The sequence below is a fragment of the Crocuta crocuta genome, unplaced genomic scaffold, assembly GCF_008692635.1.
Source record: "Crocuta crocuta isolate KB4526 unplaced genomic scaffold, BGI_CrCroc_1.0 scaffold274, whole genome shotgun sequence".
NCBI lineage: Eukaryota > Metazoa > Chordata > Mammalia > Carnivora > Hyaenidae > Crocuta > Crocuta crocuta.
In genome coordinates this window covers 4,191,860-4,208,782 of record NW_027530222.1, presented here as the reverse complement: position 1 = coordinate 4,208,782, position 16,923 = coordinate 4,191,860, and the positions used below count along the sequence as shown (strand labels likewise).

General features: G+C 50.7%; 1 long non-coding RNA gene across 1 annotated transcript in view; it reads right to left on the bottom strand.

Annotated features, from left to right (window-relative positions):
• Window positions 1-16,122, bottom strand: part of LOC144232705 (uncharacterized) — a 24,984-nt gene extending 8,862 nt beyond the window's left edge. The window contains exons 1-3 of the long non-coding RNA XR_013335494.1: window positions 16,057-16,122; window positions 15,888-15,953; window positions 13,466-13,607 (exon numbers count right to left, since the gene is read on the bottom strand). This is a non-coding gene — a long non-coding RNA (uncharacterized LOC144232705). The remainder of the gene's footprint in view (window positions 1-13,465; window positions 13,608-15,887; window positions 15,954-16,056) is intronic.
• Between the last annotated feature and the right edge of the window lie 801 nt (window positions 16,123-16,923).

The following is a 16,923-nucleotide window of genomic DNA, read 5'->3' as shown; positions in this document are numbered from 1 at the left end:
CGAAAACCCGCCAGCCAGGGTGACAGGCCACCCAGCCGTGTGATCCGTGTGATCCTGTCCCAAGACCAGAGGCTTTTTATATTTTCACATTTTGTCCTTCTAGGGACATGTGGTGTTGAGAGAGAGAGAGAGAGAGAGAGAGATGCAGCCTCCTGCCAGGCTCCCTCCCTCCTTCCTGGCACAGGGCAGCCTGCCCTCCCCCAAGGGAAGGAACCGACATGGGGAGGGGGGACATGGGGAGGGGGATGCACTCCGAAGCCCACAGCTAAATAAGCAGCATCTGGGTCTCTGCCTTCCCTCATCGCTGAGCTGAGGAGCTCGCTGGGCTCCCATGGGGCCTCCAATTTTCCACTGGGAGGCCCCGGAGGCCCTAAGCCCACGGAAAAGGGGAGGATTCCCTGCCACACACACCCCCCCCCGGGCAGGGGGAAGCCAGCTGGTGCTTCTACTTTGTCCACTTGCTGCCTCCCTCCCTGCAGCTCAGGGCACTCACTCTGCAACAAAGTTAGCAACCGCAGTAAATTCCAGAGAAGAGAAGGAAGAGAGAACAAAGAAGTGGTCACTAGAGGTCTGGGTGTGGGGAAGGGAGCAGGGCTGGCCCTGTAAGCCGGTCTGTATAAAATGTTCCGGGGGCTCCTGGGTGGGCTCAGGTCATGACCTCGTGATTCCTTTGTTTGAGCCCCGCATCCCATTCGGAATTGTACTAACAGCTCAGAGCCTGGAGCCTGTTTCCAAGTCTGTGTCTCCCTCTCTCTCTCTGCCCCTCCCCACTCACACTCCGTCTCTCTCTCAAAAATAAATAAACATTAAAAAAAAATTTTTTTAATGTTCCATTTGACTGGACATAGTACTTCTCAAAAGGAACACTACTGGCCTGTAGAGTGAGGTTGTTCTGGGATTATCCTGGCCCCTAATGCAGCACGAGCCTCCTACAAGACTATCCCAACCAACCCCTGTCTCACATTTCAGGACACAGTCCTCCACATTAAGAAGCACTGGTTGAGGGGCGCCTGGGTGGCTCAGTCGGTTAAGCGGTTAATCCGACTTCGGCTCAGGTCATGATCTTGCGGTTCGTGGGTTCGAGCCCCACATCCGGCTCTGTGCTGAGAGCTCAGAGCCTGGAGCCTGTTTCAGATTCTGTGTCTCCCTCTCTCTCTGACCCTCCTCTGTTCATGCTCTGTCTCTCTCTCTCTCTCTCTCTCTCTCTCAGAAATAAATAAAACATTAAAAAAAATAAAAAGAAGTGCTGGTTGAGGCCCCCCAGAGAAGAGAGGCTGGGCCTCTCTCCTTCCTGCCTGACTCCTACTGCCCATGGCACTGAGGCCCCATCTCCGCCAGCGATTCGCACACACAATGCGCTCCTACCCACCAACCCGACTGACCGGCCCCGTGTCCCCTCCAGGTCGCTGTTGGACAGCCTACCTCTACCTGCCGGACAGATGGACCACCTGGCTGACAGGCTGACCAGCTGAACTGCCCAATGGTCTACTTACCCGACCGAGAGAAAAAAGGAAGGCCTTTCTGGAACAAGAATTGCCGGAAACCTCACCCAGATCTGCACTCAGCCACATTCCGTGCAGACACCCTCCACCACCTCTTAAAGGGGGCGTTCTCACTTGCCCTGATTCCTTTCCTGGGGCAGTTCTCTGCCACTCCCCCTTGAGGAACAGAGGCCCTGGGCCCTGGCTCCAGGTAAGCCCACTCCCCAACAGCCCACCTACAACACTGCCTTTACACTGACCTCGGGGACGCGTCAGAATGAGAGATGGCCCCCCAGCGCCTCGCCCGCAGCTGGCAACATGCAGGCACAGCACTTCCCCAAGCCTTTCCGGTGGAGCCTCAGAGGGGCCTTTCTCAGGCGCCCCCACCCCAATTCACACCTGGCTGGCTGGTGTGTGTGAAATACGCTGTCTGCTGCCCCCCCTCCCTCCCACCTGGTCTCTTCCAAACCCTGCCTTCTCCACACGGGGTAACAGCCATCCACCAACCCAGTGCACCACCCCTCTGTCCATCTACCCACCTGACTGCTGGACCCAGTATCCACCACCGATGCATTAAATCACTCACTGGATACTCAGGGTCCGCTGGGCAGTAACAGTGCCGCGCCTGGCCAGTGCAGTTCACTCGCTCAACTAGCTCCTCATTAAAAATACCTTAATGTTATTTTTTCAAACTGTACCCCTGGGAGCTTGGCCTTTGCACTCGGTTCACATGCATTAATTGAGCACCTACTATGTGCCAAGCACTGTACTTACTAGCTGCTGTGGATGCAAAGACAAAGGATCCGGTACATGCTTGCCAACAGTGTGTTTGTTGCCAAGGAGACAAACAAGTGAACAAGGCATTGAAAGAAGACATGGTCCATTTGAGGACAGGGACCGGCAGCATAGGCCAGAGCAGAGTGGAGCTGTAGCCATGCCCAGCCCCCATTTGGGGTTCAAACATGTACCCCAAAGAGCAGGTGATGTGTAAGGACCACGGGGAGGTTCTCTTCAGTGCGTCTGAGTTTGAACGGGAGTTTAGATAGGAGAGTGAACTGGGTAGGCTTGTCCCGGCGGCCAGCTCAGTATGGCCCATTGTCTGCCGCGGTCCTGAGCACTGTGCATACGTTCACTCGTCTAATCAGAGGTAGGCACCTATTTGGTGGGGAGGGTGGCAGATTCCACACAGAGGGAACAGCCTGTGCAAAGGCAAGAAGATCACAGTGACCACGGCATCAAAGGCAACTGAGAGATTAGCAAGAGATGAGGCTGAGGACAAGGGCAGGGGTCAAGGTCATTCTTTCCCCAGATGTTCATTGTGTGGGGACCCAGGGATGCAGGGATTCTCTATGCAAGACAGACAGAGCCCCAGCCTCACGGAGCATATAGACTAGTCTTGGAGTCTGAGTAGCCGGGGTCAATGGATGATTCTGAATGTACCCTTCACCTGGGCTGAGGATCACTGTACTAAATGATCCCAAAACACAGTTCACACCCTAGCAATTCTGTAGAAAGGTAGACTAGAGAAAGGAGCCAAATCTTCCTGCCCCAGGAAAATCTGAGGGGCTAAGGCTGGCTGTGGAGCCAGGTTGGAGGCATCCAACACCACGGAGGCCCTTCCCGCCTCTGTCACGATGGGGGGGGGGGATGCTATGGCACATCACCCAGGTCTCCCTGCCTTCAGGTTGGAGGTGCTCACTCCCGCAGCTGCTGGAGGTCAGCGCTGAGTCCCCTTCCAAGCACGGCCCTCCGCAGAAGGAATCCCTTCCCCAAGGGTCACACCTTAGAGCAGCCCACATCCAATGACTGATGGGAGGGCATAAAGGTCTTGCTTCCCAGACCCAAAAGGGAATCTCTCAGAAAGGTCATCCAATTCTAGAGTTCCCCATGGCATCAGCTGAGACGTCAGCTGTAGCTGATCACAGTTCATGCTCCCCTCCCACCCCAATCCCACATGCCCCCGCAAGATGTTGATACTAAGTGCACTTCCCAGTAATCCTCCTGCAAGCAAATCTCAGTCTCAGAGTCTGCTTCCTCGAAAAACTGACTTATGACAATGGGCCATAATGAGCTGGGCACTGGGATGGTACTGCCTGGCCTACCCAGTTGTCCACTTGCCTATCTAAACTCCCGTTCAAACTTACCTGCACTGAAGAGAACTGCCCGGTGGTCCTTACCCATCACCTGCTCTTTCCGGGTCTCCATATGCCACGAGTCTGCCAGTCTCCCTCACCTACATGAGATTGTCCTGACCTGGATCTTTATCATCACTATTTCCCTTTTCTTTGTACTCCTTTCCTTAAGCGCACACGCGTGCGTGCACACGCGCGCGCGCACACACACACACACACAAACTGCTTCCTCCTCCAGGAAGCCTTCCTAGATTGATGAATCCAGAATCTTGGAGCATTCACATTTCTAGCTGTTGTTAGTTTGGAAACTTTTGTGTGTTTATAGATGGATATTTCAAGCTTTGCTTACAGATTTCTTTGAAGTCTACATTTGTGCATTTCTCTCAGGAACGTGTGCTCTGCTTCTCCAAAAGACATGGGGGGTAGAGAGCCCAAGAGCGAGGTCCTCCTTCATCTGTGTCTCCCTTCACCCTATCTGGCAACCACTTGGCTGCCCACAGAAGTGACCAGTGAAAGTCCGATGACAACCCAGTAACTCAACAGGAACTAGAAGGAGGAACACAACCTACTTCTAGCTCTTATTCCCATCAAACACCTGCATACGCAGTCTTTCTAGGACAGAAGAAAGGGCCGGCAGGATAGCTATCATTATCTCCAGTTTATAAATGAAAATCCTAAGGCCAGAGAGGTGAAGTGACTTGCCCAGGGACCCCCAGCCAGCGAGTGGCAAAGCCTGGACTAGAACCCAGGCCTCCCAACTCCCAGCCCAGGGCCCCTCTTGTCACAGTCTGCAGGGAGGGGGAGCTGCATGTTGGTGAGACCGGCAGCGTGTGGCGGAGCTTGGGAATCTGGTCTGAGGGTGAGTTGCGTGCTCCTGGCAGGTGAGGTGGCCCACGCCCACCCAGGGTGTTGGGAGATGCGGGCAGGCACTTGTGGGGGCACCCCAACCACCGCCCTTTCACCAGATGGGCTTATGCAGAGGGCCCTTTCAGCAGACATAGTCACCAAGAAGGGACCCTGGGTGGAGGAGGAGCTGGAAAGTCTTCCAAGGACATGGCCAAAGGCTNGGGTACCAAATACACAAGACTCCATCACACCACCCAGCCGAGGCTTCTGCTCCTCCTAACCTCACCGAGACCCTGGAGAAGGGCACCAAGGGGGACCAAGGGTTCACAGGGGTCACAGCACCACTGGAAGTGACAGCCCTGAACCTTACTGGGCTATAAAGGGGGGAGGGGAAAGGAGAATGCTCTAGCAGCACTGTTCTCTGACTCAAGGCCTCCCAGTGGGTGGGCATTAGCCCTGACTTGCATGGGTGCCTTCAGAGAGGCCTCTGCGAGCTCACCACCCCCATCTCTGCTGCAGCCAACTCTATGGTCAAAGCTCTATGGTCAGTCCTGAGCTTAGCTAACAGGAGCCTCACAGGGCCCTTGACGACTTTATATGTGACTGGAAGGACACTGGGGTTAATCGTCATGATCATAATAAATTAACAGGTATGGAGCCCTAGCCCCAATGCCAGGCTGTGCCCTGACACTGCATATACAGTTGGCTCGCGGAGCTAAACCCCGCACCACCACCTCCGCCCCCTGCAGGCAGGTGCTATTATTACGCTCTTGTACAGCTGAGCAGAAGCGGGCTTACTTGACTGAGGTGACCAGGTACAAGTGGTAAGGGTAGGGTTCAAACCCAGGCAGTCCCGTAAGAGTCTGCTCCTTTAGCCTCCGTGCGGCATCACCCTTTCTAGCGTTTGGGGGTGTTCTTGCCCTAAAGTCCAGTTCCTAAGCCCGTAGAATTGACCAGGAAGGGACACCTCCACTCTCCCTGCCCACATACATATACAAGTTTGGGGCTGGGATTCGGAGGAAAACGTCCAAACCAGAGTTCCAGGCGGCAGAAAGTCTCCCTCTGCCGGGGTGGAAAATCCCAGACCTCCTTCCGCAGCGCCGGCAGCGGGCCCACTGCAACCGCTGCGTGGCCCCATGCTCCGTCCACACCTGCACCACCCAGCCAACCGGGCCCCCCCCTTCGGTTGAACGATGAAAATCACGACCTCCTCCCGCTGCCTAGCAGGGGAGTACGGGGGCCAGGGTGCAGGAGTGGCCGCCCACGGGTTCAGCACCGCAGCGAACGCCACATCTTTGCCCAGGCAGCGCCCTCTGCTGGTCGGGCCGGCTGCATGCGGCGGGCAAGATGCCTCCCGCCCCGGGCGGAAGCCTCCACCTCCTTCCCTCGAGCTGGGCGCGCAGGGGCTGCCGCCTGAGCCTAGTCTACCACTCCGTGAAAAAGTAAGAAAGTAGAGCCGCATGGAGACGCTAAGATACACAGGCTTCCAGACCGGATAGGTCCAAGTTCTGTTCGCCCCAACTTCGTGGAAGCCTCAGTTTACAGATCTCTACAATGGAAGTAATCGTTCCTCTGCCCTAGGATTAGGTTTAATGTGATGATGTCATTAGGATTCAGGCTAATAGGAAGTGGTCATAATTACATGACGCCCCCCTCCGCCACACCCCAGTTCAGGCAAAGAGGTGGCCCACACTGCGGGATTACCGAACCCGAGTTCACAGGGCGTCAGGTCCTCAAGCTCCTTCACAGCTCCCTTTCCCTAACGATAAGGGTGCCCAAAAGACAATGTCCCCGGGAATCCCTCTGAGGAAGGTCCTGGTGTAGAGGTCAACCAACTCTCCACTTGAACGAGGGTAAATTAAACCCCTTCTCTGGGCTTTACCATTAAATGTGGCCACTGGACACGATTTATGGTTCCCAGATACTAGACTATCAACACCCAGAACACCTAGAGAGCTCTTTTTAAAAATCCAGATTCGGGCACGTGGGTTCAGTCAGTTAAGCGTCTGACTTCAACTCAGGTCATGATCTCAGGGTTTGTGAGTTCCACCCCCGCATCAGGCTCTGGGCCGACAGCTCAGAGCCCAGAGCCTGCTTCAGATTCTGTGTCTCCCTCTCTTTCTCCGCCCCTCCCCTGCTCATGCCCTGTCTCTCTCTCAAAAATAAAATAAAAACATAAAATTTTTTTTAAAAAAATCCAGATTCCTGGATCGCCTCTCTGTCAGAAATAAAACAAACATTAAAAAAATTTTTNAGGCAAACCATGAGAGACTCTTGAATGCTGACAAAAACTGAGGACTGATGGATGTGGGGGGGGAGGGGGGATGGGCATGGAGGAGGGCACTTGTGGGAATAAGCACTGGGTGTTATGTGGAAACTAATTTGACAATAAACTAGTTGTAAAAAAAATTTTTTTTTTAAAAAAATCCAGATTCCTAGATCCTGGAGATCTGATTTAGGCAATCACCGTGGAGTTTGGGAATTTGTATTTAAACACTCTCCCCAAGTTACTTGGACATCCAACCACATTTCAGACCATAAGGTCTTCTCCAGGTCCAAGATTCAATAACCTTAGATCAGTTGAAGAAAGGCCTAGATTGATCCCTGGGCCTTGTTCTCTAGTCTGGAGTAAGCTACCTTTCTCTCAGAAGACAGTTCGGAGAGGCTTCTCCCTGCCTGTTTCTCCTTTGGAAAATATTGGGAAATGGTCCCTGTTGAGCGAACACACTTGGTTGCTTTCCTGAAATACATTCTTCTTGCCTTCCTTGGTAAGAGAAACCCAGTCTTGTTAAAGTGTCCCTTTAATCACAGAAAGTGATATTAATGCTGGTTCATCTCAGCCAGTTCTGGTAATCCCATTTTCTTGGCTGCTGTTTATTCCAGAAGCATCATGAGAACCAGTTTTGGCTGGGAAAATATGAAGGGAAGTTTGTGGGGGTGGGTACGGGGTGGGAAAAGGTTACTTGAAAAGAGATACAGAAACAGAGACTGGTTCTTCTCTCCCTGGACAGAGACACGATCAAGTGTGCTGTCCAGAATCTCAGCAGCCACCTTTCAACTGGGAAGGGATAGTTTGAGGCGACACTTCTGAGTAGAGTGGAAAGCGGGAAAGAATCTCGTTCCTTCAATTACATTGCGAAGCTGCTACATACATTAGCCAACTCTGGAGGCACTTGCTTCTGGCGGCTGGGTTTTCTGTTACTTACAACAAAGAGCGTCCTTACTGATACGCTCTGCTTCTGTAACCAAAGGAAAACGAACGCACCGCGAGTTGTGGGCAGGTTTTCTGTACTAGGAGTCGCCCTTCTTCCAATTCATTCCATTCTCAAGGCCTGTCAATTTTATCTCCTAAATCATTCTCAAATTCATTTATTTCTCTACATCCCCACTGCTGTCTTCCTGTGAGAACTGTGGCACTGACTTCTTAACTGGCCGCACACACGTACCCCTCCCCCACTCGACCATTGATCATCCCTCAGGCAAAGTGTGGACCATGTCGTTCTCCTTCTTCCCTTTCTCCTAAAAAGAGCCCATTACACTTTCCGTGCCCACAGGGCCCTGCGTCATCAGCCCCTCTCTGCCTCTTCTGGGTCGCCACCATTTATCATTTCCCGATCGTTCTCTGCTTCCATCACACTGCACTCCTGGCATGTCGGAAGCTTGTCTCCACATCAGGAGCCCCTGACCACAGGGATGCCTCCGCCTGGAACCCTCTTGTCCATCCAATCTCATTCATCTACCTGACTCCTGCTCCCCTTCAACCCCCTCCAGACGCCACTGCCTCAGGAAAGGAACCCCTACACCAGCCCAGTGCCCCTGTTCTCCCTGCTAAAGGTTCTCAAGCTTCCCGAGCTTTGCCTTTGAAACACATCAGTTTGATTCGGCCAAACCTTGTCCCCCTGGCTAGACTATAACCTACATAAGGTCAAGGACCCTTTCTTGCTCATCATTTAACCCCAGCACCTGGCGCAATGCCTCGCATAAATCCAATACTCAGTACATCATTGTCAAGAAGGGAGTGAGTAGACGAGCTCTCACCTTCCCATACAAGGAGGGTGCCAACTTTTAAGCTCTTCCTCCAATACTTTAGGGAATAGACTCCTCCTCAGAGCAACCCTCTTCTGTGTCATCACAGATTGTCGGCGCTAGACAAGACCCAAAGACTTTCCAGACAAGCAGACAGAGGCCTTGGGCAATCACTGGTTTGTCATCTGTCCTTACACACCCTCTCTCTGCCAGGTGCTGTGCTGGGGGGGCGGGGGGGAGCAGAGTAACTAGGACAGGGTCCCTTCCCTCCCAGAGATTCCTTCTGGTAGATTTTCCCAATCTTTTTGTCCGTTCTGCCCTCCCCTGACCCAGTTCTCCATCTGTCTTCTGAGGCACTAAAGGCAAGTGTGACAGCAGGACACCATGGGGCCCTGTCCTGCATGGGGGTGCCCTGGGGACTTCCCAAGGCTCTGGTCTGAAGGACAGAGAGGTGTCCAGTCAGCGCTTACCAGACACTGGAAGACTTCTTGCCAGCCCTTCTTGCCCATCAGCCAAAGGAATATGGTACCATGGAGAATCTCCAGTGTACAGTGGGTAGTTCATAATTGCCTCAGTTTCCCCCAGAGTGGCTTTCTCCCTCGGAAGCTGTGACGTCAGGCATACAGTAGGGGGAGAAATTCAAACTCTGTTTCAGAAGAAGATAAAAATCCTATGGAATGCCCCTCGGCTCCCATCTTGGCGCCTCTTGGTTCCTCTTTGTTCCTCTCCTCCAAGAAGAGACAGACCTCGTTGACCAGCGTAGAGCTGCCAGAACCTTCAGGCCTGACGCCAGGACTGACAAGGAGACGAAGGGGAGAGCAAGGCTCAGGGTGGGGTCGGAGAGGGATGCTGAGGCCAGAAGCTGTCGTGTGGGAGGACGGGAAGGAGCTGAAGTTGAGGAGCTAAGCAGCGTCTCCAGGCATCTCCCAACAGCGGACTCTGCAGCTGGGCCCAGGTACCCATGCTCAGGCACCACAGTCTGAGCTTCTGGGCCCACCAGTGCCTTTCTTTGCCCCACCCCCTCACTCAGATGCCCCATGGAAGGTGCCCCAACATCACAGAAGCCTCCTATAGACTGGCAAGAGTGGAGGGCTGGAACCAGATGGAACGTGACCCTGGAGAGAAAGCCGTGGGCTTCTTTCCCCAACACGTCAGGTGGTTATTCTTTGCAAGGTGGCCTGGAGGCAGCAGCAGATTAGGAAGAGAAAATTGGGAGGGAGGGACGCCCGGATGGCTCAGTCGGTTAAGCGTCTGAATCGGCTCCGGTCATGATGTCACGGTTCATGAGTTCAAGCCCCACATCAGGCTCTCTGCTGTCAGCACAGAGCTTGCTTTGGATCCTCTGCACCCCCTCTCTGCCCCTCCCCTACTTGTGCTCTCTCTCTCTCTTGCTCTCTCTGTTTCAAAAAATAAATTAAAACATTTTTAAAGAAAGAAAATTGGGAGGGAAATTCATTCAGGGAAAGAGCTGCTCTTTAATTTCTCAAATACATTCTTTGTTCTCTTCTCCTCCCCCTTCCCCTCCTCTCCCTCCTCCAGCTCTCCTTTCCCCTCCCTTCTCTCCCCCCCCACCTCCTCCATCTTTCTCTTCCAGCACAGACAGTCTTCATACAATTAAAGTAGGACAGGAATGTTTTCCAAAGCTTTAAAATATCTTTGTTAAGGAAATTCACTGGGAGGAAGAAACTCTGCTTAATTTCTTGGAAAATAAAAAGCATATGGTGCAAACTGCTGTTGTTTCTCTCGTCCTCCAATCCCCTCCTAAGGAGAGCACGTCTTGGGCTCACCTGTCAGGCACACCATGCAGGTGGGGCCTGGGTGGTGATGGCCAGATCCAAATTTGCAGTCTCCCATCTGGCTCCTGGCCTGACTTCTGCTTGACAGGTGAGTTTAGGGACCTCTGCTGGCTAGAGAAAGAAAGTAACAGCTACCCCCATCTTCCCAAGTGGTCCTCCTCTCTACACAGCAGGCCAGAACTTCAGTTAACCCACATAGACCCCCCACTGTCCTCCAGAATAGTCACTGCAAAGGCTCACTGCATAGGCAGAAGCCAGTTCAGGGGGCTTACACCTCAGAGATAAGGCAGCAGCCATATCCTTGTGGACTGAAAGACCCAGAAATGACCCAGAAAGGGCTATTTGAGAGTAAACTGAATAGTTAGGGATGGCAGTCCTTAACCTTTTTGGGTCACTTTGGGAATCTGATAAAAACTAAAACTTCTTCCCCTAAAATTTACGTATACTCAAAGCAACAAGATTTTGCGTATAACTTCAGTCCATTCAACCCAAGTAAACGATCCAGGGGTCTGGGGACAACATCACCTTTAGAACCAACTTCAAGCTTTATAGACCTTATGCCTCAAGCTTTATAGGGCTCCATTCTGGTCCTTCTCCATCTCTATTCCTCCCTATGGGACAACAAGTCCTTAGGACCAAGAGGCTGTTCACATCCGGAGCTCATGCCCCCTTCTGAACAGTTCTCCAGGTACACAGGACCCTTCATGCTTTGCCCAGCCAGATCCAAACCCACTTCCAGGACTTGCAAGTTGCTCTTCACCTGATTCATCCTCTCAAGGATGGAACTTGCCACGTGTGTGCTGCTCCCTAGGCCCGTAAAGCAGCTGTTTGGAGGGGAGAGTGGAATGTCCACGCCGTGCACAAGAACCTTGTGGAAAAATGGAATAATTCCCCCCTCCAAAGATGTCCACAGTCAGTCCCCAGAACATGTGAATATGTTACCTTACAGGGCAAAGGGACTTTGCAGATGGAGTTAAATTAAGGATCTTGAGATGGAGAGATTATTTTGGATTATTCAGATGGCCCCAACATAATCACAAAAGCCTTTCTTTTTTTTTTTTTAACATTTGTTTATTTGTTTATTTTGGAGAGACAGAGAGAGAGAGAGTCGGGGAGGGGCAGAGAAAGGGAGACACAGAATCTAAAGCAGGTTCCAGGCTCTGAGCTGTCAGCACAGAGCCCGACACGGGGCTCCAACCCATGAACCGTGAGATCATGACCTGAGCTGAAGTCGGACGCTTAACCGACTGAGCCACCCAGGAGCCTCAAAAGTCATTCTAAGTGGAAGAGGGAAGCAGGAGAGAGAGAGAGATGAAGATGTTACACTGCTGTCTTCAAAGAAGGAGGAAGGGGCCACCAGGCAAGGATGTGGGCAGCCTCAAGAAGCTACAAAAAGGAAACAGATTCTCCCCTAGATTTCTCCTCCAGAAAGACACGCAGCCCTGCCGACACCTTGATTGTATCCCTGTGAGACCCACCATCTGACTTCCAGAACTGTAAGAGAATAAATCTGTGTTGTCATAAATTACTAAGTGTGTGGTAATCTGCTACCGCAGCAGTAGAACACAGCCCCTCAAAGTGCTGGACAGAGCCAGGAACGGGAAGCAAAGGAGGATGGGTTGCAGGCTGGGGGGCGGACAGAAAATTCAACTATGTTGTGCCACAGAACATCAAGGAATCTGGGGTTTCTGAATTTGAACACGGCCTCCAAGGTTATTACAAGGGTACATGTGTCAAGGTAAAAAGTGAACATGTTTTATGTAACAGTTGTTAACTTGACTTCTAACTTCTAATATGTGAACATATGGCCCACAGGCCACCATTGCATTCTTGCCACAAGCCCTACAACTCTTTGCCTTCCATAGGGAAGGCTCAGGACTAACCCCCTTATGGGCACCTACATTTAGGCCACCATCTTCCAATATGCTCAGCACCCACAATGTGCCATTATCTACAGGTGGTCACACGAGAGAGCTCTTTGTATCCTCTGAAGGCTAAGGCTCTCCAATGTCATAATCACACTAAACTTAGGAGCCAAGTGGGGCACCTAGGTGGCTCAGTCGGTTAAGCATCCAACTTCAGTCCAGGTCAAGATCTCACAGTCCGTGAGTTTGAGCCCCACATCGGGCTATGTGCTGACAGCTCAGAGCCTGGAGCCTACTCTAGATTCTGTGTCTCCCTCTCTCTCTGCCCCTCCTCCACTTGCATTCTGTCTCTCTTTCAAAAATAAATAATAAACATTAATAAAAATTAAAAAAAAGAGCCAAGTGAAATGCATATGCCATGATCCTCATTACCATTTCTGGGAAACATGGCAATTAGACATTTATGGTAGTGTTTGATTATATTTTTCTTGTATTTATATATCACCAAGCTACTTCTTATAGTTCTCATTTCCTTTGATATATCTTCAGTATTCCAGTGGAGACTTACCTTCTCATACCAAGTATATTGTAATCCTCATCCTATATTGACACTCATATATATTAAGAGATAAGTGTCCTTTCCATCTTCCCAGTAGCCATGGTTGCCTACATCCTCTGTACCTCCTTTCTCTCAGACCCAACAAATGTTATGGCCAAATCTTCATGTTCCTGAGCTCTCTGCCACCCCTTCCCAATCCTCAAGTCCCTCTACCTCTCTCTCTCTTCCATAGAAATCCACCTGCTCCCACTCTCTGCCTCACAGATGGTGTCCTGGCTTCTAGCCAGCAAGGGTGGGGCCCACACTGAGCCCTTCTAGAGGCCCCACTGTAGCAGCAGCAACGTAAGGACCATGGTGACAGGCAGAGCCATCCCCAGATGCCTCCTCTCCTTCTGTTCCATCTTCTTCCCTCTTGGTAGGTTCCTTGCTTCCCCAGGATTTTCCAGGACTTTTTTCGGTGACTTCTTCCTCTTTGCACTAAAAATGGTGTCAGCTAATTCTTATTGAGCACTTCTATATGCCAAATGGCTTTATCATCTGCTGTAATTTGTGATCTTTATAATAAGCCTGTGAAACGGGTCTTATATCCCTTCAACAGGTAAAGCCATGCACAGGCCTGGGGAGGTTACATTCTTCCCCATGCAGCTCATTGGCTGCAGTTTCGTACTCAGAGCTTCGGTCCTTACCATCTAGTTGGCTTCCCACTGCTTTGCATTAGGTGACCAAAGAAAGATAATGGAATTTCAGGCTACAACCTTACCAGATAGGTAAAGTATTCCAGGGGGCAGAAAGGTCTTGGACTTCTGCTGCAAAGTTGGCCTCTTCCTTCTGCTCTGTGAAGATTTACACATGGTTATGGGTAGTTTGCACTCAGTTTGCGCTGAGGCTCTGGCCCAGGCTGCCTGGAAGAAGCAGACCCATGAGAGCTGCTGTTAGGATCCAGGTAGTGGTATCAGATCTCACAAATAAAGATATAGGACGTCCAGTTAAATTTGAATTCCAGACAAAGAATCATTTTTTAGTAAAACTATTGCATGGGGCATACTTAGACTATCGTATACTAAAAAAACATTCATTGTTCATCTGGAATTAATGGGGGGGGAGGTCTTATATTTTATCTGGCAACCCTGGGCCCAGGCCACTCCAGTGTGGGCTTCAGCTGGGCAGGTGGAGAGAGAGGGCAGCTGCAGTTCCTTCCACTCACCACAGGTGGGCAAGGAAGGTCTGGAAAGGCAGGGCCCAGCCTGAGCTGCCAGGAAAAAGGAACAGGAAGCCCTTTTACTCCAAGCTGCCCTTTCCCCCGCCTGTTCCTTGTGCTCTCAGCCCCCTCCTGCCCATTCTGCCATGGGCCTCAGCCTCCAGTTTCCCCCTACGTCCCACGGGTCTTTCCTAGCCCAGTGGGCTCTCCTCTGCTGACCCCAGCATGCCCAGGTCTGTGAGCCAAACATGCAAGTCAGCCCAGGGCCACCTTTTCTGTGACCTGAGGTGGCACAAGTAAGAGGGTGTCCAGATCCCAGAGCCAGCACAGACTGCTTCTAACCCTGGAAAATGCCTCTGTGCAAACCCATTTATCAGAACCACCATTCTTGTTGCTGAGAAGCTGAGAGCTGTGCTTCGTGGTGGAGGGATCTGAATCAGAAGCCAGGGCAGACAAGCCAGAAGCTTCAGCCTCCCTCGTGCGCTCACATTCTCTCCTCTCTGGTCCCTGGGGACCGGAGGTGGCAGGGTGTGGGCAGAGGTCATTTCCTATTTCTCAAAGGAAACCATGAGCAGTTAAAAGCAAGCTGCCCAATCCGGGGAATGACTGACTGCTATGGATTGCAATGGGCCATTCCCCTCCCCAATTCATATGTAGAAGCCTCAAACCCCCATGTGACTGTATTTGGAGATAAGGTTTTTAGGAGGTAATTAAGATACAATGAGGTTATAAGGATGGAGTCCTAATGTGATGGGANTTGAGAGAGAGAGAGAGAGAGAGCATGAGCAGAGGAGGGTCAGAGAGAGAGGGAGACACAAAATCTGAAGACAGGCTCCAGGCTCTGAGCTAGCTGTCAGCACAGAGCCCGACGTGGGGCTCAAACCCATGAACCATGAGATCATGACCTGAACTGAAGTCGGACGCTCAACCGACTGAGCCACCCAGGCGCCCCATGATAGGACCAGAACTTGATCATGCTGGCACTCTGATCTCAGACTTTGAGCCTCCAGAACTATAAGAGAGTAAGTTTCTATTGTTTAAGCCACTCAGTCTATGGTACTCTGTTATGGCAGCCTGAATTAAGGCAATGACCAACACATGTTGGGTCCCTGGAGTATGGCAGCTCCCAGGCACAGGGACAGAAAACCACATACCACCCCCTGGAAGTGGAGCCTACCCTCAAAGTACATGGGCTCAGACCCAGACAACCTGGAATTAAATCCCAGCTTTGCCATTAGGAGTTGTGTGATGTTGGACCATTTATTTAACCTCAGTTTCCTCATGTACAAATCAGGACTCATAATTGTTGTAGAATTAAGTGAGTTAATGGATATATAATTATCTACTGAATGCCTCCTCTGTGTCAGGACTGGGGGTCTAGTAGTCAAAGCAGAGAAGTGTTCCCACCCTCGTGGAGTGGCAGAAATGTATGTAAGAAGGTAAACACAGTACTGATAAATGCTAAAGAGATATATAAAGTTTCAGCAGGGAAGGCTAGGCTGAGGTGAGGGCCACAGTCTTAGGTAGGTAACCATGGAGGGCCTGATAGAAGTGACCATGAAGGCGTCTGGGAGAAAAGCACTCCAAACAGAGGAAAAAGTGAGTATAAAAGGATTGAGGTGAATGCATGTGACCTTGTCTAAGAAAAACCAAGCAGGCTGATGTAGAACAGAGTAAGCAAGGGGGAGGGCTCGGGAGAAGAGAAGTAGTGGGAACTGAATCATTCATGACCATTGAAAGGACTATGACCCATACTCTGGTATATGAGCCATTGGAGGGTTTAGAGACATGAGTTATGTTTTTACAGAATCACCTTGACACTGTTTGGAGAATATACTGTAGGTAGTTGGAGAGCTAATGCAGAGAGACTATAGGAGTAACCCCGATGAAAGATCCTAATGGCTAGACCTAAAGCGGAACAGTGCAGGTGATGAGATGAGGTCAGATTTCAACTATATTTTATAAGTAGAGCAATACGACTTACCACAGACTGGATGTAAAAGTGGAAGAATGAGACATCAAGGAGAGCACCGGAGTTTGGTCTAGGCAGCTGAAAAAGGGAGTTGAGGTTGTGAAGATGCCAAAAGAAGTTTGGCATAGTCCTTTCAATATCAGAAGATCCATTTTGGATTTGTTAGGTTTAAGATGCTTACTAGACATCGAGCAGAGTTACAGGGGAAGCAGTTAGATCAACAAGCCTGGAGTTCAGGAGTCTGGGCTGAAGGCAGTTTTGGAGTCATCGGCACGTAGAAGGTATTTACAGCATGACATTGGATGACATCACAAAGGGAGCAAATGTAGACGGAAAAGAGGAGGTCAAGGGCTGAGCCCTGGGTCTCTCCCACATTAAGGGCTCAGGGAGCAGCCAACAAAGGAGAGTGAGGAGTAGTCAGCCTGATTTCAGTATCAGTAGCAGTGTTTGTTTTGTTTGTTGTTATTGGCTGCATCACCAGTTCTTAGCACCAGTTCTCAGGTCAGGGTGATACTGTCTAAGGCTCACAGATGGTGCCTGAAGGATCTGAAAATTCAATAAAATTGTTGAATTTTTCATCAGACCAGAAGAAAGGCCAAAGAAAAGAAACACATACTCAGTCTTGTAGTGATAAAAGGTGGCGCAAAAAGGGGGAAAAGTCTTGCCAGAGAAAGGTGGAAACAGGAAAACATTCCTCATGTATAAAAGGGAAAAGGAGAAAAAAGGGGAAGTCACACCCCTTCTACCCGCTGCAGCCACCCACTTCCACCCAGTTGAGTGACAGAATAACAGGAGACAATGAGAAGACAAAGAGTTTTTTTAACTGCTGCCTTTATTTTAAAAGATCAACTATAATCATATAATTAAGGTGCCTTGTTTGATAGAAGGATGAAAAGCCATACTTGATTAGGACAGGAAATAATTAAAGAGGTCTCTCAGGTGCTGTTTCATAACTAGCTGGCCCCTTTGACTTACATCCTGAAGGCACTTAGGAAACTGTGAATGTTTGGCCAAGGTATTAGGGGTTGTTGAGATTCACAGAAGATGG